This window comes from Coregonus clupeaformis, unplaced genomic scaffold, assembly GCF_020615455.1.
Source record: "Coregonus clupeaformis isolate EN_2021a unplaced genomic scaffold, ASM2061545v1 scaf0304, whole genome shotgun sequence".
Classification (NCBI taxonomy): Eukaryota; Metazoa; Chordata; class Actinopteri; order Salmoniformes; family Salmonidae; genus Coregonus; species Coregonus clupeaformis.
Genome location: NW_025533759.1, coordinates 363,595 through 386,902, shown reverse-complemented (window position 1 = coordinate 386,902; position 23,308 = coordinate 363,595).

Below are 23,308 nucleotides of genomic sequence, written 5' to 3'. Positions count from 1 at the left end.
GCAATTTTATGGTTGATTCGCAATGGTTCGTCAAGAGGGGACTTCTTCCAGACAACTGAGATCTCGACACATACAGGACAATATAGCCTATCTATGTTTCATGTGTATTGTGTGATTTGTGACACGGAGAACTATTATATTTTTTTCTGGTTTCTATTTATTTGTTTGAGAGTAAACCTAAAGTTGGTAGAGCATGGCGCTTGCAACGCCAGGGTTGTGGGTTCGTTTCCCACGAGGGGCCAGTATGAAAATGTATGCACTCACTAACTGTAAGTCGCTTTAGATAAGAGCGTCTGCTAAATAACTAAAATGTAAAATGTAAATATAAGTAATATGCTGTCCTCTGGGGGGTATATGTGTTTTAAGCAGAATTACATTTTATTTTTATGGAAACCATATCACTCAGAAAATATTTTCTATCGTTAAAGATGAGTTGGCCTATATTCAGAATATCTACAACTGTATCCTTATATCCCGTTGATCTAACTGACTTTTTGAAATTAATAATACTTTTTTCTCATGTCATCAACTGATTGGTGATAAATCACATTCCACTTATAATTTATCACCGTGTCAAACCCTTCCCCTCTTGATGTGATTCATTTGATGTGAATGATATATTGTAAGTTCGTTAATAGCAAATAATTTAACTTAAGCCTATAGCAGGGGTTCTCAAATTAGACACGTTTGCAAAGGTTGAATGGGTCCCGTCGAAAAATGAACCACACTGCTATAGCCACGTTTAATTCAGCTAAATCATACTATGTAGACCTAAAGGCTTATGGGCTCAAAATTATTATCTAATGATTTCAGTGAAATAAGTCCAATATGTCTTAATAATTGGATATATTTATATATTACAACGATTATTGTAAACTCAGCAACAAGCACATCACTGAAATGTCAAAACGTAGTGGTATGAGTCATCGTGTTTTCTATTGCCACTTACTTCAATATTTTAATAACAGATTAGGCCTATGTTAATGGGCTGGTGGGACGTTGGGACATTTATAGGCTATGTCACATGCAGGAATAAAACATGTTTTCCTCCTTGATTAATTTATTTCATTGTTATCTCCAATTTTGTAGGATATTGTTCAGCAAATTACATATTTTAATTGAATTAGTGAAGACCATGCTTGGCTACTATAGCCACTGTATTTAGCATTGGACATATGGCTATTACGCTACACTCTTATTACAGGGAGTTGCTGTGTAAAGCCCCAGCTAAATTCTGGTTTCTCTGGTGAAACATATTCCGCGTAAAATATCTCTGCAATAGGCTATCTGCAACAACATGGTTCTTTGATCGCTGAATGTTCACGGTGTAGTTCATAGGTAATCAGCATGGAAACGAGACTGAAACCCTCCTAAAACCTACAAGTGAAGTGGTGACGACCGGGTAGTGGGACATGATTAGGCTACATTAAAATGTGATGTCATCAATGAAGCAAATTTAGCACAATCTTACACTCATAGTTCATGTAAAAACCTTGAATGCGTGGGCTGAAATCGAGTCAAACTTTTCATGAAGATTAATGCCTAAATTAATGTTTAATTAAGTGTATCAAACGCAATATAAAAAACACAATTAGCCTACTATATGAAACGTTTCTCAAAAAGGTAGCAAAGGCCTAGTCAAAGACAGCCTCTATCGTTGGAGCTATTCGAAAATGAGTGCCTTTTGCTATAGATCACTTTCAGATGACAGCAAAGGCCTACATGCTTTTAGATACTGCAAAACGAATGTTCATTAAATAAAATAATGAGGCGATAGAGATTTCCGTTAAAACTATTGGACATGGTTACATGGTGATATTACAGGAAACGGACTTGAGCATTCAAACACTTAAATCATTCATTGATATTATTTACTACCCAGGGAAACGTAATCAACCCAGCATAACGAAGTTTAATATAGGCTGCATTAAAGTGGCCTTGTTAATGTAACCACACGCTATAGTACACTTTAGGTCTACACCATGTGCAGTTTTATCTATGCAGTTCGTGGTGATTGGTTTGGTGATTCGTTTGATTGTTAAATTAAATTGAAAATTATAATCGTAAATTAGGCTACATGGTTTAGTTAGTCTCTATATCTTTCCCGTTAGAGCAGACTTAGGCCAATCTTACCTGTTAGACTGGCCTAGAGATAGCCTTTTCTCCTTTACTGTCAACAATAAAAACCAAGGCAAATGTAGGGACGTTAAGGACGCTATAAAACAGGGTTATCCAAAGCCGCCTTCCATATTAAATTAAATAGAGCACATCTCCACATTGCTGCTCATTTGCGGACTTTCTTCCCCAGTCCCTCCGGGATCAGAGACCTTGTGTAAAACTCACGGGGGGTTATATTTTCCACCAACGAACCAATGAATATATTCACCATTTGTTTCCACGAGATGCACAAATCTCAGAGATGTTGTTGTCATTTAAACCCAAAACCAATCAATCGAAATAATTTATTAAAGCATTATAATTATTATGATAACCCTATTAATATTATTATTATTATTATTGCTTCCAAATTGCTTCCAACTTTTTTCTGTCATGCATCATTCGTAGAAATATTAGATGAGAAGCATTCATTACATTAATTTAGTAGGACTCACAAATTGCATAAACGAATGAATCGCATATTGCAGTGGACTTTGGAAATGTGGAGGCCCACTAAAATGTTATATTGACTGATGTAGATAACATTGCGTTAATGTGAAATAGGCCTTTGATTGAACGCTCAGTCTCAAGGACAGCTAGATTCGATTGATTTCACCCTAAACCAGTGTGAATCAATTTAATTCAATGTTCTGTTTCCAGATAGCCGTCATGCATACCAAAGAGACCAAACGCCACAATGTATTTAGATCTGGCCTTTTTATGTTATTTTACTTTTAAATTAATCTAATTTCCACAACGTCTTAAGATAGAGGTTTTGTATTTGTAACATCTGAGTGTCAAACACAAAAGTTACTTTCACTTTGTTTGCCAAAGTTATTTATCGGTAACATAATGCAATGATCCTAGATTTTGTGACCTGATATACAGCAATACAGGCTTTGTGGACTTTTCCGTTCAGCAACGTTTGTTTGTTCCATATTACTTGCTATATATACTGTTATTAAACTGAAATGAAATATTCTCTGCTCATCTGTCACTTATTTTCTCAGATGTGGGAGTTTTTGTTAATATCCTATGACAACAGGTACATTGTGCAGTTCCTTGTGAAACAGTAGAGAAAAATGACAAGGTAGCAAAAACACCACGATGCAAGCTTGAATAATGTAGCTTGATGCTTTATATTATGTATTCTGTAAGGCAGACCGATGAAATGAGGAACATTGCATGCTTTAGTGAATGGTAAAGTGGAATATGTTGTTGTCTGAATGGAGAAACAGTGTGATGCGTCAGTTATAGAAGGGAACCGGATCAGAATGTTCCAGGGACTGGTCGTTCCACCCTTAACCTGATGTGGCCAGCCTTAACCTCTACGGATGTGGTCCAGAAACCGGTCGGCCCACCCTTAACCTGATGTGGCCAGCCTGTCTCGGACAGGTAGACATGCAGGGAGACATGATGTCACATTGTGTATTTGTTCTGTAGGCAGGCAGGGCAGCGCAGAGGCCAGGTTGTGTTACAGGCCTGAGGCTGGTGCCCAGGGTGGTAGAAAGCAGCACTCTTGGCAGTAGAGGAATGTATACATGGCACACAGAGAGAACGTGTGGAGGACCCAACACTACAGCAGAAAAAATGCAAACCAGCCATATTGAGCAACCACACACACACAAAGACACGCACACACACACAAACATACACAAACACACACAGTATATCACACACATGCACGCACATGCACAGGTGTGCGCTCTCACACACACACACACACACACACACACACACACACACACACACACACACACACACACACACACACACACACACACACACACACACACACACACACACACACACACACATCTATATACACGGCAAATACGGCAATGCACCAACAGCATCACTTTGTTCCCTAGATTAAATTTGAAGGGCATTTTGACAGCTGAAAAGGTGCCTCTATGTTTATGTATCGCTGTCTCAATACTTCAGTACTGTTAACGTTCAGCCAAGCCAGCAGCAAAAAGCCTTTGAGAAGTGAGGTACATAGGTTTGTGACAGTCAAATGGATTCAAATACCAGATTTTATTGGGGAAAAAACAACCCAAGAAACACTTTTACAATGTGAGTGAACCACTGTGTGTGTCCTACTCCATCCCCATGACCCCTGCTAGAGGAACAGGTGTGTTTGGTAATGAAGCCCATCAGGGCTTAAGAGGCTGAACAGACACATCATATACCCCAGCAATGATAGAAGGGTTAGTGATGACACCAGCCTCTGAATAACAGCTAGGAGAGCACAATGGCTTCACAAAATGTCTATAGTAGGCTACAATGAGCAACATATCTCTCTCGGCTTTTCGCTATGATTTTCAGAAGAGGCTGTGAATGACTAATACCTCCACCTAACCCAAATAATAACTGTTTATGTGGCTTGTGCCTGCTTTCCACACCCACAGCTGGATGCTGAATGCTGAGACTGCCTCTTCCCTCTCCTAGGGCAGGTATTAGATCAAGAAACGTTGATGACACAACTAATTAACTTACTTTGAGCCAGTTTGCTACAGCAGGAAAATAATCGTGCCGCAACAGGAAATGTGAATTATTATGTGGATTATAATTAATTGACATTTTTGTAGTGGTTGATACATTTTTCATTAGGGAAAATCACGTCTGAAATTTCATTATATGATAACATTTTTCTCAAACTTGTTGCGTTAGTGGTCAACTCGGCAGTTGTTTGGAAAGTAGTGAAATTACAAACTTCAGAAGCCTTTTTAAACCTAAAATACACTACATGTTTTAAATGTCCTGCATTGCAGGAAAGTTCTGCTGCAACAGGGTGATCAAATTAAGATCCTACATCTGCACGGACTCCAGAGTAGGTGTCACAATTTTCATTACTTTTTCAATACCATGAGCTTGTTAGGCTACTAGTTACGTTATTACTACCAAAAGTGACTTGTTTCACTTTTCTAAGCAGTAGTGAGCAGAAAATGGCACCCCCAAAAGTGTAATATAACTTTGCAATACTGTCTAACATTTGGTTGACATTGTTCGCTACTTTCCTATTTTGCCTATGTGCACAGTCTGCACTATGCAAAATAGTATGTTGGTTACACTGTAAATAAAGATGGACTATATGTAGTATATTTCCATTGGCATGTTCAGAGGGTGGTTCGTGTTCTGGCCACAAGCGTGATTCCTACTCCTTTTATTTCAGGGGAAAGCGTCCCTAGTCTCACTTACTGTAATTGTTTTATTATAAAAACCATGCGTCCTTTGGTTCTGTAGCTTGGGGTAGACACAGTGCATAGAGAGAGGGGGCTCCAGCTAGCGATTACACTCCTGACTATTGAAAAGTTATTAACGTGTCAGTTTTCTGGCAAAGCTATTAAAAGCTTCCCTTCGACCACAGGCCCACCTGCCTTGAATAAGGCTCCGTATTTATTGAGTGTGGCATTTTAATAAAATAGAAAAAATATATATATACATCAAGAAAAGAAAAGAAACACCTACCACACCATGGTATCACATTTTTTTTGTAAAATAGGATAATTTTGATGCTTTAATAACAAATGTTTGTTCTGTTTTTATAAGATGTAACATTAGCCCAAAGTCATGTAGAAACAAGTTATTACATCTTTGAATATCATGTAGAAACAAGTTATTACATCTTTGAATATGATCGCTGTAAGTGCACTTAAAAACTCAAACACTGTAATTATTGTATGAAAGTGTCATTATGTATATTTGAGAAAAAATAATCATAATTGAAAGTAATGGATGATAAGTGTTTTTGAGTTGTAATATAATATATCTCATGCTGAGGAAACAGTTGTAAGCCATCATAAGGTGTCGGGAGTAATGCAGAGCCTGTCAGTATGTTTCAGTTAGCAAGACTTCAGTTTGATAGGAAAGTACCGCTATATGGATTCTATTAGGGCTATCATAAAGCTTTGGACTATACAGCATTAATGTAAATGTGAATTGCTTTATTAACGGGAGAGAAGCAGAGAGACCAATGATCGTAATAATTTGTACACTTGTTTGTCAGTTTGAATTATTTCAATGTTTGAGGATGCCTGACATTATCTATATTCACTGTTCTCTAGGGTTTGTTAAAATGCTAGTATCATATAAGTATTTTGTCTGAAAATGATATAATGAAATACAGAGGTTTTATATCACATTAATATTATGTTTATTTTTCATTTGACTGGTATAAGCAAATGTATGTGATCAAAAAGTAATCTGCGTCTTTTTGTCAAAGTATGTTCCCTGAACCAACAAATATTAATTCCCTGACATTCAGTATAAGGGTAAATGTATGAAATAAACTGGCTGCATGGTGGAAATGTTGACAAATTTGCTGATTTATTAAAACGTGAAACCCTTATTTCGTAGTCGGCCAGTGCACCCCAGCACGCACTCGAGCTGTGGTCTAAATCACTGTGGTCTGTAGCATATAGACATAAGGTTCCCGCTATAATGGAACAGGGGGAAACTCATCCATTTTAATGAGGTACACTTTATGAAAATATGGCGAACGAGATATGAAAAATGATCAGAAAAAAATATATTTTAGTAAAGCGGCTGCATGTGATTCATAATATTGGATATTAGAAGAGGGGAGAGATGACCCCGCCCTCAACCCCCCTGCCCTCAACCCCCTCCTCCTCTTCCGGACAAAATAGGGGAATAAGAAGGCAACTCACAAGTTTCTTGGAATATCGCTGTCTGATGGTACAACCTCTTAATAGCTTATGTTTTATTAATTCGGATTCTATGGTATTAGCACATACTAAATTATAGTTTGTGACTAATCTGGAAGGAAGTCAGCCCAGTGTAATAGCCCGATACATTGTCCTCATGACACAAGGGGGAGTGCCAGTTGTCATAGTCAATGACCTTGACATGCACCCATTGTACCCACTATGTTTTGCTGTATTCAACCATCACTTGAAGAGTCATCTATTTGTGAATGTTAAGTTAAAAAGACAACACAAGGATATGAATGAGACACCATGCAGGCCACAGCCTTAGTGTAGTGACTGTGTCAGCCATGTTGACTGTAGCCCTTGGCTAGGCTGGTGGCGGAGGCCTTTGATGGCTGTTAATACAGCGTGGAGAGATGCTAATAATTGACAGCATTGTTCAGTGATGCTAGCGGATGTAAAGTGGACAGAGGAACAGGAAGAGGAGTGGATCTTACAGATCTTATTTAATTTAACATAAAAGAACTGTTCCAAAGCAGTCTATTTGAGCATCATGTAACATCGACTACCACATCCCTCCTCTCTCTAATGTGGGACTGCACTGTATGTTCCAGATAGTTCTATTTTAGCTTGCTGAAGCCAAAGCGAGAGGACACAGTGAAGCTCAGCAATGTTTGATGAACACAATCTCCCTCCAGAGTGTCTGTTTTGGGTTGAGGCTCCACTCTGCTCTGCTCCCTCTATCTGGTCCGCTGTTTTTGCATCACAGGCATCTAGACTGGCCCGTGCTCTGCAGAGGTGAAAACAGCCCTGCCCAGGCAGGCAGGAAGTAAACACAAGTAATACTCCCTGAACACATTTGACATTCATTACATTGCCCAGATGAACGAATTACAGAGTGTACCAGGGAGTTGAGTTTGGTCTGTATGCCTTGATGCCTACATACATGCACAGTGTTATACCTGACAGTGTCGTCGGTTACTCTCATGTCACTCATTCATGTGATTTTTTTGTGTGCTGTTTATGTATGGATGACTGTGTAATGTGTAGTGACGTGTGTCGTTTCAACCTGGATATTTTAAAATCTCTTCATCATTCATGTCATTTGTGTTCTGTGTTCTTGCTGAACTGTTGAATCTATTGATTGTAATGGGGATTTTGTAATTACTAACCTACAATATAAATGTTCCTCAGACTGTTGCGATTTTGTGTGTGTGTGTATATGTGTGTGTATGTGTGTGTGTGTGTGTGTGTGTGTGTGTGTGTGTGCGTGCATGTGTGTGTGGTGAGAGTGAGACGGTGTGTGTTCAACAGACTGTGACTAGTGTTTTGAATCAGGCGTAGTGGGGTCTTCCCCTCACCATGGTAACCATATGGTGTGCCCCACCATAGTCATCCTGTGGTGCTGATTGGATGACGCATGACCCACAGTATTCACTGACGCTTGTTTGTTCCACCCTGCATGTTGTGTGGTGTTGTCAGTCATGATTTTTCTGAGGATAGGCGGCTGGGGTATAACATCAAAACCCATTCCCACCCCGCCCCCAGGTCTGCTCAACTTTGTTACCCCTTCCCCTGTCCCTGTATGGGGTGATGGGCCTATAGCTCTGACCTGTCCCTACCCCTGTGTATTCAGACAGACACCCCCCAGATATGTGAGTGTCTTCTGGGTGAGGAGTGAGCCCTTGCCGTGCCTATTTGGAGCAGAGCACCAGATTTTTATGTGCTTCTGAAATTAGTTTCACATGAGTGGAGGGCAGACTGCGTCAGCAGATTTTCTGATCAAATTAAACAGAGAAGAAGGGGAAAAAGAGCCAGTGGTTGTACTGATCTTTAATTTAATAAACAGGACCAAGGAGGAGACTGAAAAATCATCAGTGCCCTCTTTCTCTGGTCTCTGCTCCTTGGCCAGACTGGGTTTAACCGTTCTAGTGCAGTGGTAGAACAGAGTATGCTCCTCCGTCACATGCTGATCAGAAGCATCAGTGGAACATCTGCTGGTTTTCCCCTGATGGGGCACCGCACCGCCACACATCTGGTCCTGTTACACTAATGCTAGGGGTACAAGGTGGAACAGGTAACGTTCTGTGTAGCAGCAATGGTCCATAAGCATCACTGTTCATCTTGTCAGAAGACTGCACAATATTCATTCTACAAACATTAGAAATTAAGAACAATTAAGTGAAAATTACTGAATATTATGTGAAATGTTGATTAAACTGAATGCGGTATTGTTTATGAAATCAGTTTCACTGTCAGAAATTACATCTTATTTAGAAGAGGGGGCACAGTCAGAGTGGGGGATGTGAGGTGGGAAGTTTTCTGCTAGTATAGTTTGGGTTTGACTCTAGGTCAATCCCAGATTTTCATTTTCCACACAGCCCCTGTCAGACACCTTCCTACGTTAGGATCTGCTCCTGCAGAACTTGTAGGGGGCCTGGAGCTGATGCCAACGGCCCCCCCCAATCTGCAGATGAAAGTTTATGAAGATTTGCAGAAATGCATCCCATATGTGACTGGCTTAGCAGTCTGGTCTTGATCTTGGGATTCCTCCTTTAGTGATATGATCAGTTGGGTGAATTATCCCACTTCATCAAATTCAGGGAGCACACCCGACATGCGCTGCACAGAGGGGAGGAGCGAAGGAGGGGCGCTTTGCGGGCGTCGGCACATTAAAGCTCCATCCTCCACGGCCCTGACAGAGGCCCAGATAACACTGTCTGCTGTGAGGTATTATCGGTCCAGCTGGGCCTCAGACGCTCAGCAGTCACTATCAGAGTGGTCCACTGGTCTATGGCCTGGATAGTGCACATGTATGGGATAAGCCTCAAGAGGATTGTATATGGCTCCCCTCTAGTCATACTATGTCATTGTGTTTGAACACACATGGGCCCACAGAGGATTCATCCCTCACCTTAATGCAGCCTACTGTCCTCAGAATGAGCGGCTGTGTGTGTCAGATCCTGCCTGGGAAAAAATGACACACAGACCCCAGGGAATCATGTGGTATGTGGGGGAGATGGAATAACGACTGCCATTAATCATACTCAGAGTATTAAACAGTCCCCCACTGGTATGTAAACAACTAATGCCTCACATGCTTGGCAGCCTCGTACGTGTGGTATTTGTCCTTACCGATAATTTTGTTCTCAAATGCAGCCATTCTGGTTGTATGGGCCAGGAGGCTGTTAGGGAGGTCCTTAGGGTGCTTTTACAGATCCATATTCAGATAGGGCTCTTCACATGATAATGGTATGTTAACATAAAGCCTCTGGAAGCATGAAACTACAGGTTGTCAAAGTTGCATACTGATACTATAGTGTTTGTTGTTTCATACCTCAAACTGGAATGATGCACATGAGGAACAAACTGAGAAGATATACTTGAAGTGATGTGGAGAAAGTGTGAACCAGTGGAGGCTGCTGAGGAGGACGGCTCAGCAGTGGCTGGAATGGAGTCAATGGAATGGTATCAACCACATGGAAACCATGTTTGATACCCATTCCATTGACTCCCGTTCCAGCCTTATTATGAGCCAGTCCTCCCATCAGCAGCCTCCACTGGTGTGAACCTCTCCTTAGAGAATGAGAAAGAACCAAGCAGTGAAAACCTGCAACACCTCACAGGCATTGTAACAAACTCCAACCACGTCTTACTGATAATGTGGTGCAAATAGGTTGCAGGCAGCAATTTAGATGGCAATGTATTCTGAATAAATTACACTAATGTCCAGCAATTTGTTTCTCTTCTCCCGTGGAAAAAGCCAGATGTTGAATTGTTATGCCCTGTTTTTGGCATCGCTACATTGCTTTTACGATGTGTTGCCCTTGCTTAAAAGTTTGGTAAAGATTTACATTATCTATTTACTATATCATCAAGCATATACATCTATAAGCACATCATGAAACACAACATTATAGCTGTATAGAGTATTATTATATGGCTGTTTAGTCTTGTCAAAGCCTTGTATTTTAGATACGGAGAGCCAGTCCTAGTGCATTCTGGGTAGGTCCATTATAAACACTGTAGGGTATTGGGAGAACAGTGCTTGCCAAAAAAACAGAGAAGCAGTGCTCTGAATTTTCTTGAGCTGCGATTCACTTTCAAGGACATCTAATGGGACGCCAAATGCCTTCAATTTGAAAATAGTACACATGGCTCTTTTAGCCCTCCCAACTTGATATGGATATTTTCAGCACTGTTGTCTCTAAACCAAGCTACCTCTGTCCCTTCACCAACCCCGCTCTTATTACCACTGTTTCATTATCGCACCCTAAATGAAAATCAATTATATATAGGAAACCGCTACCTGATGCTTGTTTAGCTCAACACCATCCACTCTATACAATATATCTACATAGATGAAATATTTGAATTTGCGTGGATATATGATTATGCTAATGTTGTGGGGTAGTTCATCTGTGCACATTGTATTCCCACAGTGTTGTTGTGGATGTGTATCAATTCAGCAGGTCTAGTTAGGTCCACTTAAACGTCTTAAGTGGCCACATACACTGACAGCAATGTTTTCATAAAGAGGAGATCACAACCTTCCGATTCCTTAAATTGTTTATAATCTTGTTAGAAAAGATAACCCCAATTTTCCAAACCTAAAGGAATGAAAATAAATGCAGAATACTAAATTGAACTTAAGTTTGTTTAAATTAGCTGGGAAATCAGGTGAATATGACTTAAACAGGAGTACCTTAAAGTGGTTGACAGTTTCAAAGCTAAGCACACAAAGATGGAATGCCTGTTTATTAGTAAATAGGTTTAGGCCGAATCAGGATCTTTGAATATTTGAATGAAGTGCTCTGATAGTTGTGAAAAGGCTATAATGTCATAATGATGTTATGGGAAGATTTTATAGTCAGCGTATAACAGCGTAGTCACACTGCCTGTTACTATCAGGCCCTCCACTTGAGAAGTCCATCTGGAGAAACCAACATTTGTATTATAACCATGTTTGGGTGCATCGCAATACATCACTGGGGCCGAGCTTCCTGCCATCCAGGACCTCTATATCAGGCGGTGTGAAAGGAAGGCCTGTAAAATTGCCATAGACTGTTCTCTCTGCTTCTGCACAGGAAGCAGTACCAGTGCATCAAGTCTGACACCAACAGGCTCCTGAACAGTTTCTATCCCCAAGCCATAAGTCTGCTAAATAGCTAGCTAAATAGCTAACTAAATGGCTACATGGACCTATCTGAGTTGACCCCTTGTATTTATGATTTTTTTGGACTCCTATGCACACTCACAGGACTCTACACTCTCATGCATACTGACACTCCAACACACATATAACATGCACACACATTTATACTGACTCTACACACCCACTCACTTACAATCATCATTTATGCTGCTGCTACTCTGTTTATCATATATCCTTACCCCTATACATATCTACCTCCATCACTCCAGTATCCCTGCACATTGTAAATATGGTAGTGGAACTGACTGACCCTGTATATAGTATGCTGACTTACTTTATCGTGTTCTTCTTATTTCTTATTTATATTTCGTGTGTTTTTGTTCTACCTCGTGTTATTTGTAGTATTACCTTGTTACTGATTACTACATTGTTGGGTTTAGAGCTTGCAAGAAAGGCAATTCACTTTACTTGTGCACGTGACATTAAAACTTGAAACTTGAAACTATGAAAATAAATAATTATGCATCATTATTTCTATTCTTGTTGAACGCTAGCCCATCTAATGCTCTTCATGTTCTAATGCGTTTTATATTGGGGGAAAAATCATTGCAAGAAAGAAATTGTACAATTTAATAGACCAATCAAAACTATTTTTATTGAATTTTGTGGTGTCCCTTTGTATCAAAAAAGGCTGTGTGTGTGTGTATGACAACAGGCTGCAGAAGCTGAACTTTACTGCTCTCAGGTTGTGTTTTCTCTTACAGTCAGTCACAGTGTGTAGGAGCATGTGAGGAGGAGTGAAGAACGCAGGGGGAGAGGAGAGTTGTCTTTCTGTTCCTCTACCCCCTCTACTGCATATGACTACCATATGGGAAGCACTTGTATAGGAAAATTAGGTACAAATCAGTTACCTGACAGCACTACTTCTAGCCAGACAGAGCTGGTCAAGCTGTGTATCTGCTGGACTGGGCAGCCCTTCTGCTATGGTCATCTCCCAGGTATCCTGCAGGTTTTACTGTATCTGACTCCACTACTATGATAGTAATACCATAGTCGTCTATGTCACCTATCTGCTGTTTTCAGTCACACCATGACTATTGGAGATTCATTTGGAAGCGTCAGACACTGAGGGGACATGTGGAGGTTCAGATCTTCCTGGAGACTGATACACCTGTTTGTCTGGATCTTAGAGTTAGAGATACACAACTCACCAGACTATAGAATTATAGCCATTGATTTTGTCCTAAACAAAGCTACATTTATGTTTACTGTGAATCATGTTTTAGTCATTGTTCATGGGAGAGTAAGACTCATTCTGCATGAATGTGTGCATGAGAGACAGTGAACATGTGTCCACATCGGCCCTGTCTGTCTTTGTCTCTGTGCTGCTCTTTGCTCTGAATTATGGGTAGACGATCAGGGTGCTCAAGACTGAGGTCTCGCCCCCACACTCCCTGGCTCCAGCACAAGTACTCTTCTATAGCATTTGGGGTTTGAGAAGCGTTCGGTCTCAATGTTTCCCTTATGGATTGAACTGTGAAAAGTTAGCGGTGGAACATCGGTATGAAGTTCAGAGTTATAGATTTGGCTCAGTGCTCCTCTTACACTCTGTGCTGCACAGCTTTTTTATTTGTCTCCCAAGGCCATTAAAAAGGCATATTTTATCTTACTTTATTTCGAAATGTTTGAGGACTTCCCCCTGAGAAGTCATCTTGTTTTCTGGGGGTTCTGGTATGACAACATATACGCAGTATCGTGAAATCCATTGCAGTTCCCATATCATTATTTTTCTCAAAACTGTATATTGCATATAGCTTGAATACATTGACTCAGTGTGTGTCTGAGGCAGAGATGAGAGAAAGCAAAGTGGTGGTGGTGAAACGGGCCTCAAGTGGGAGTCCAGCATAGTAAAACAGAATAGACTCTCCCTTCACCAGGGTGAAGCCACATTCCCTGGTCTGAAGTCTCTGTGATGAAAGTGGTGTGTGATCTCCCAGGTCATCCTACGACCCTGCCAATGTTTTCATAAGAGGAGGCTGGGTCCTGGGTGTTTTATCTGCCTGGTCTGGATGGAGCTGGACAGGGGGTGGGGAGGGGCCGGACCCTAACCCCCTTTGTTTGGTTTCCGGGACGGGCAGGATTCTCGCAGCAAGGTGCTCGCTGTCATCGCTTTGACCCCTGACCTAGGGCCACTGGCAATCCCCAGGACTCCAGAGAAGAGGGCCGCAGGGGCTCCCTGGGACAATCACACAGAGGTCAGAGGGCAGGGATGCTGGCCATGTGCACATGTGTCAGGGAAGTGGACCACGCTCTCTCTTCTTCATTCAGCAGTATATCTGGTCTCTAGATTTGTTCTCAGTTATTTACCCTTTAGAGTTTTGTCTGAGGTTTAATTTTAATTCTGAGCCAATGTGTAATGGATATCTCTACTGAATGACAGGGTAATAGCCTGATCCAGGTGTGGTGAAGCCAGCTTCATGTAGATCTGCAGCCTGCTCTCAACCTCCCAAATCAACAGTCTCTGCCTCATTTCATAGTGTCTGATTACTATGAGACTTCTGTGTGTTAGCTAGAGTAGTGCTGAGTTTCCCCAGACAGGACAGGCGTTCGTCTTAAATAAAGCTATAATTATCAGTGAAGGGGTATGTAGTGGACTTGTCAACAGCAAATAGTCTGCTTGGATCACGTCTGTGCCGAGAGTGTGTTACATGTAACTTATACATTGCCAATCCTGCTGGCCCTCGTTTTGTACAAGGAAGGGAGAGGTTAAACACACACATCGCAACACAAACCAGGTTTCCATCCAACCTTTTTAATGCCAGTAAAGTACGTGGGATAAAAAATGTAATGACAGGCCTGATGGAAACAGCAAATTTGTCGGTAAACGTTCCAAATGTCGACAATACGAAATATGCTACACAAGGTGGGATCTTTTTGAGTCAGTAAAATGTATTATGCGAAAAATGGCATTGGAAACTTTGAGTCGTGCGTTGATATGTTGTGTGGTCCTCCCCACTACTACTCGGGAAAAGCATGCAGTTTATTAAGCTACAGATGAAGTAAGTTATGAATTCACAGGGTGGTGAAAGTGATTGGTGATGATCTTGATGCTCCTTTCAATAAATATCGAGGGGTCTTCTTCTGGTGACATAATGATTGATGCTTGGCTGCCGTTTGACAAATAAAAATAATGCTATTTTGTCCTCATCATGTAGGTAGCCTACCCACACTGTATCTATGAGCTATATAACACAACATGTTTTGTGACAAAACGATCAGTAGAGTTGGAAAATGTGATAGAAACCCATTTAACTTGTATTTTTATTCTACATGTCAACACACACAGCCTTTTATCCGCAGCAAGTCAATTTGATGGAAACACATCTCTGGTGGGAAAATGTGCATATTGTTTTTATGCAGATTTTAGAATATTCACATGAAAATCTGTCCCCAATTGGATGGAAACCTAGCTACAGACCCTAAGCCTATCACTCAATGGTTGTTGGACAGTGTCCAAGGGTGTTTTACGCTGTTTACTCATACTCTCTCCTCTCAAGCCTGTACCCTCATTGTCACACACATTTGCACGCACACGCAATGTACACACATTCACACAGACACACACACCACACACACACAGATTCCTTCCTCTTTCCCAAGCTTGCAAGCGGATCTCAGAGATCCAGGTCAGCCACCTGCCTCCAGGCTGGCACATAGTCCAGTCTATGGACTACCTTTTCCTTCCTATAACTACCACCTCCAAATCAAATGGAAATATTATGATTGGACAGAGGTCAGTGTCACCCCTGCCCCCTCCATCTCCTCCCTTGCCCCCTCCAGGCACACCATTGTAATTCAATTAAATATTTTCTTAAAGAGGATGGAGCAGGAAGAGGCTGGCTGGTCAGACACAGGTCAACACAGGCCTTCCAGCATATACTGCAGACAAAAGCTCTCAGTGCTATGGGACACAGAGCCATACTGACATATGGATTTACTGATGCCCTCAGCACCAAGGGGAGGTGCTCATTCACTCCACTATCATTAAATGTGTGGAGTACCTCTATGACTATGCAGCCTACAAAACGTAATGTAGTACCTTGCACAACATGTAAAAGGAAGAATTCAGATACTTTTTGCCCTTTATTTGAGTCCTCACAAGCTCCCAAACGACCCATCTAAAATACTGTACATCTTTTACTTTGCGTGAATGTTTTGTTTCAGTGGGAAAGTAATAGTGTGTTATTTTATCTCAGAAAAGGTGTCATGTGTGTGAAGTGTCTGTGATTTCAGTCTGATGTTTGAAATTACCCCTTTAAAGTTTCTCGCTCTCGTGTTCTGTGTAATGTGGCCTCTCTCACGGTTAATGGCAACACAGAGAGCAATCACATGTTATATAATAGCCCTGTGTTGTAGACTGTACAGTCACAGAGGAAAAACATCACAAATTAAAAGTCGTCTGTCTTTAATTTGTCAAATCTGGACAGAAGAATCCATCTTTGTAGAATGTAAGCTAGAGCTCCATCTTTGATCCGGCTTGGAAACCCACTGTAGACTTACTGTATACAGATTGACTTACAGTGTACTGTAGACAGATTGACTTACAGTCTATAAAGAGAGGAAGAGAGTGCTGTGAAATAGGAGAATATATGCCTCCAATATTTGTATTCTATATTTGTCAGTGTATTAACTCAGTCTCATTGTCAATATGGGTTTGATATTCTGCAGAAAATCATCCATGTCCTATTTCTATGCCTCTCAGGTTGTCCTGGTTGTGTCAGTCATTTCCATATTGGATGATGACCATTACCAGAAGAATGATATATCATTTATTTGGAAAAAAAAAGAAGCAGCTGTAAAGGCTCTCGTTGGCGATCTCATTTTACATGGGTTTCCACATAAAACACTCTTGTGTGATGCCACAGAGGGGGTTCACTGTTTATTAAGGGTTTGAGATGGTGATTCTGGCCTAGACAGGAACTTTTTTTCTACAGTACAGCACACCACTGCTTACTTTGGTTTAACAAGCATGACACCACATCACATACTTTACAGTAAAACTACATGAATATACAGAGTGCTTGATTTCAGTGGACAAGCAGTAGGGAGAAATAAATAATCCATTTATCTGAGACCGTCTTCCATCCACAGAGTACACTCAGTGAAAGTGGCACAGAGACAAACTGGAGTCAAGGCAGCTTCTGTCTGCAACAGAGACAAAAAGCTGTATATTTCATAGATAATTTACTTCTTAATGAGGTGTTTGTGTTTTCTCCATGAAACCCCACTATAATGTTCATTTTGATGGCTGGCTAGACTGTGGCCAAAGGCCGTCCAAGTCTCCATTGATGGAAGAACTCCATAGACATGCACTGCCACTGCACTCACAGGTATTTCACAGGGGGTTAATATTGCACTGTGGCACCAAGCTCAGAAGAGGTAGACAGTGGGCCAGGAGGTCTGTGGGTAGAGAGTCCATCTTTAACTGTGAAGGCCGGCAGCCCATCCTCCAAAGTCGTTACAGTCTGTGGTCCTGTGGCTATCATACAAATGTCCGATTTTATTAGGCTCAATAGAGGAGATGGCTGCCATCAGAATACCACACCAACTATCTCTGCCTCAGTAAGACTACATTTGTAGTTTAGCTATGATTTTCCTGATCTTTCATAGAAATGAGGATTTGAATTGGAAGGTCTTCCCAGAAGCATTAAAACAATCTCCCCTCACATTTGCTTCTCCAATAAGCTGATTATCTCTCTGTGACACTGAATGTGAGGACATTACTATGTCATTACTACAGCGAGTAAGATAAAGACAAAGAGGTCTAGTGCAGTTTGATGAACAGGAAATGCCACAAATCTTTGTTGGTCTCGTACAATGTTGGATCAGACGTGTTTGAGTTGCAGCCTCTCCTAGGGCATCATTTGTTTTATCTGCTAACAGGGCCGGGTGGCGTGTTGTGTTGTGGAGCCGGAGCAGCTGGCATCCTCTCTGCCCAACAGAGCTGTCAGGTATTGCGAAAAAAAACTGACCTCTTGAGCAGAGGCCATCATGAGGGAGGAAACAGAGAGGGCCACTCATAGGCCTAATACCTAGGAATGTCCTGAAAGAGACTAGAAAGGAGCCCTTTCAAACAGCCCCCTAATCAGAGTCATGTTCTTCATTGAATTTGCGAGGACACTTGCATGGATGAAGATGTCCTTTGTTCACAGCTCATTTCTTTCCCAGGGTTGGGGATTGAGGAACACAAGAAGGAGGCTGTGGGGGTGGGGGGGCTTGATGTCTTCATCCATCTCTCCCTCTATAGACCCATACATACATCCAGACATTTATTTCACTCCTTGCTTCACTTGCCCGCTACCCAATTCAATGTAAATGCAATTTAACTTCAACAATAGTAATTTGATCTTATTTTTATTTACATTTACATAGTTGATTAGTGTGTGCATATGTGAGTGTGTGCGCTTGTGTCACAGGCTGGGCAAGTGAGCAATCAAACTGCCAGGATTTTTTATGAAATGTACTAATAATGTTTGATCACATTATCTAAAATAAGGACCCACAAAGACCTTCCAAGTGTTATATTTAGAATGTGAGGGCCTTGGAATGTAGCCACTGATTCGTTGAGGGAAGGTTAAGGCTTGGCAGATTGCGGCCTGATAGACTGGTTGAATGGTTGTCTCATGTGATACACTTGGGTCAGCCATCAGTTTGACCCCCTCTCTCATCTGGAGAAGACCTGACCTGGGAGGTCACTGATAGGGCACACGTAAGCAGTAAAATGAGTGAGTAGTTAGTGCATAAAGGGCAGCATTTGCACTGTAATTGTAGAGGTGTAGAACAGTTTAAAGTGTAGCCCATGTGGTCCAAACCTGTTAGATATTGCAGGTTGTGGAGGTCAGCCAGGTTGGCAACAAAGCCCTGTTCATCCTGCTTGGAAGGTCCAAATGATTTCAATCAGAGCTGTATGTGCTGTTTACTGACACTTGGGTCACAAGGCTCATGCTGGATCTTCATCGTATGGACCAGAGTCCTGAGTCCTCGTCCTCTCTCCCAATGGACAGACACGGATCCAAAGTCAGTGTTCTCTCTCTTTTCCTCAGTCTGGCTGGACACTACAGGAGGGCCTCCAAACAACAGATAACAGTGTTATAGTCCTTAAGGACCATACAACACTGAAACTAGATTTGTCCTCTTCCAGATTTGGAAATCCCCTAACATAATACAATGGTACTAAAATAAATTGAATGGTTCCAGAGGGGTTTTAGACAAGCACCACATCCCACAATAAAACTCCCCAATCTCAAGTGAATCTGAACAGACTTGGCTAACCTCTGACCCTTATGGTCTCTACCCTCATCCTCTCCTCTGAACACTAAAATACAACCAACATGACTAAACTGCACACAAACAATGTAAACCAATTAATTCGATTAACATAGAGCCATGCAGAAAAAAAAGGCAAGAATAATCAATTTGGCTTAGTATATTATGACATCCACTGAGTGAAAGGGAGCGGAAGGCCGGGCCTGGAGGGGGAGAGGAAGCGGAGTTTAGTGGTCTGCTAGCTGTGCCTGAGGCCGGCTATGGCTCAGCTATGAACAATGGAGGCCACAGACAGAGGCCCAGGCGGCAGAGCCCCGTTCCACAGCTACAGCCCAGCAGGGATGGCATGGTTGGGAAAGAGGCAAACATCACGTGACACCGTTACGTCCATATGGGTGAGTCTTCCCCATCTCTACTCTGTGAATATACAAACCTAATTCACTTGAATTTATGATATTACACGATATCTGGTAACATTTCATTTTAAAGGTGTCCTTGTTGCAGTGTAATTACACTGTAACAAGTGTTGTAGTTAACTGTAATAACTCATAGTTACAGTGTAATAACAACATGCCACTGGTAGTAATTGCGGTCTGTAATTACAGAAGTATAACAATGAATTCTTGTTGCCATGCTTGTTACAAATGGGCAGGTTTCCACTAAGTTCACCAACTTATACAGTACATTACAGTACATCACCCATTCTGACAACCCTGGCCCTCATTTTCAACAGCTTCTGGAAGTGCGACCCAAGTGGGAGAATAAATACACTAGTACACCCAGAGTACATGTAATATCTGCATAAGTACAATGTAATTACTAGGTGTTACACTTCATTTTAACTAGCCAAATCCTGTGTATCTTGAGGGGGTACTTACTTGTAATTATAGTGTACCGATAGCCAGTGGTGGAAAAAAGTACCCAATTGTACATACTTGAGTAAAAGTAAAGATACCTTAATAGAAAATGACTGAAGTAAAGGAAAGTCACCCAGTAAAATATTCCTTGGTTTTAAATATACTTAAGTATCAAAGTAAAGTATAAATAATTGTACATTCCTTATATTAACCAAACCAGACGGCACAAGTTTTACTTTTAATTTTTATTTGTGGATAGCCAGGGCACACTCCCTAAACTCAGATATAATTTACAAACAAACCATTTGTGATTAGTGAGTCCGCCAGATCAGAGGCAGTAGGAGTGACCAGGGATGTTCACTTGATAAGTGTGTGAATAGGACCATTTTCCTGTCCTGCTAAGCATTCTAAATATAATGAGTACTTTTGGGTGTCAGGGAAAATGTATGGAGTAAAAAGTACATTATTTTCTTTAGAACTGTAGTGGAGTTAAAGTAAAATTTGTCAAAAATATAAATATAAATGGAAAGAGAGTACAGATACAGTACAAAAAAATTTTTTTTTCCTTGAAGATGCACACTCAAACTTTTGTATAATTTCAGCCAGTAGTTTTGAAAGTGGTGCTCATGAGCCAAAAGTGGTCCCCATTTTTTGTGTACTACGTTATCAAATTGTGTGTTATGTCATCCATTTCGTATGATATGTTTGGCATCCTGCAAAAAAAACATATTTTTTTGTTGTTGTGCAATTTGTATGATATGTTAGGAATCCAATTCAAACTATATGTTACCGAATTTATTGTGCTTAAAGATCCTGGAGTGCATCTTTAAGTACTGGTACTTTAGTTTACACCACTGCCAATAGCATCCCAACACACCATTTTCAGCCTGCACAAACCACATTATATGTGTTAGCCAATTTAGAACCAATCATCTCATTGACACAACTCTGCAATAAAGAGCTCTGGAGTCTGATGTCCAGGCCCAGGTCAAACTTTAGTTTCAAATTAATGGAAGCTTCTGAGTGCAATGGCAAAAACGGGTTCACTAATGGTTCACATAAAAAAAACATTTAAATTGTTAAATCATTTAAAGTTGTATTTGACAATGGTTCAATTGTTTTAACCACCAATTAAACATTTTTAGAAACAAACAGTTATGGTAAATATTGTGAAATAGTCATTTCTGCTTACCAAATTGTAAGCTTGCACTTAAATGGTCATAAGACAAACTCAAAATTCTATAGCAATATAGAGTGGGAAAGCGTCCGTGTGTTTGAACAATTAATAGACACTGGACTAAATAAAACCTAATAAAAACATCTGTCTCGTCCAGTACCGGAGTCTACGCTGACCACTGCACCATAGCCAATGGAGCTACAGTAGTCCTTTATGCAAACAACCCATTGCCACACAGCTTTGAACTGGACTGTGTGTATACAGGCAGTTGCAATGGCGCGACGTTAGATCATTAGAACGCATTTGCCAAAAGCCACAAAATACATCTGAATGGATTTCTGCAAATATGTCAATACCATGAGAGTTCTCTTACATTTGGGAACTTTACAGTCCTATTGATCAAACAACCTGAAAATATAGGCTTTCTCCCCTCAATTATGCACATCAACAACAAGATCAACACCTAATGCTAACCAGAGCAAGATGAGCTAAAATATAACGAAGAAACATTAGATAAACCCTCTCAAACCTTTTCAGCTAATTGGCTGTCAAAAAATTGCACTGATAAACGATGGGGTATTGTAGCCTACAAGTCCTTCTGCTGCTTGCCTTCCTGGCTAAAGTTGGCTAGCTTGCTAGCTATACTTCGACACAAATGACAAACCTCACTCTGACCATTTTTACTCACCCTAGCAGAGCTGGTTAGCTAGACTGTTTACATGTTATCTAGAATGTTCGTGACTAAATTATTGTTTTGCCTATGTTTACTGACACGTCGGCCTTTCAGTGGGTGTTGTGTAAATTAATCAGCTATTCTGCGCTCTGGCACACTCAGACAAGAGTGCTCTGAAATCAGAGTAGATAGCCAGAGTGAATTTGCGAACACAAGAGATATGCTAACTGGATAACAGTCGTTCAAGTTCTTGCTAGCTAACCAAATGACAACTGCATCTCTAACTGTGTATAGTAGGGGTGTAACGATTCGTTTTAACAACGATTCGATTTGTATCACGATTCGTGGTTGTCGATACGATTCAAGGACGAAATTGGTTCATTTAGAACGATACGATCCGAAACGATTCAGTGACTTGAAATCGATTCAGTAACCTTTAGCCAAAAATTCAACCAGTGTGACTAAATATATACCTGGATACTGGACAGTACAGGTGAAGTTTCCTAGATTCCTGTTTCTTGTAAGGACTGCAATGGTGCCTTGATAATTTCTCAGCTCGTCGGCTTCTCCTCTGTCGTCCGCCATGCTATGTTTTGTTGTCTTTGCGCGCTTTGCGCTACTGCTGGCGCAGGCGATGACGTCACGGATGGCAGACTGAATCGAAGTAATGTTTGCAAAGCCTTTATCATTAAAAGTGCTAAGAAAAAACATCCATATAAAGTCTGACGTGCTTAAATCCAATGGGTTATTTCCTAGTATCGATACAATCGATTTATTACATTTTAAAACGATGTTAGATTGATATATGTTGTCCAAAAGGCCAACTCGCCGAGCACAGATCGATGTAGTTGGATCATAGGAATATAAATCGATACATCGATGTAGTAGATGGATCGTTACACCCCTAGTGTATAGCCACCGAAAAACAAAATGAGGGGAAAAAGTCAGTCACTCACCCACTCCTCCAATGACATGACATGACATCCTCCTAGCAGCTAGCTAGCTATCTAGTTAATGTTATGCTCTTTTTTTTTTTTAGCTTGTTACATAAATACATATGCTATTAGCCATGTCTGGAACTGACTTCTGATCATTGCCCTTGTCACAAAGTGTAGAGAGGAGTAGGCAGGAGGCAGTCACAAGTTTAGAACTACTGAATTTATTAAAGCACCTAGCTTAAAAGTTGGGACAAAACCCACAGTGCAAAAGATAAATACTCAGGAAATAGTAGGAGAGATTCCTCTCAGGAAAACAAGCAACATATACAATGACCGACAAAGACAAATGACAAGG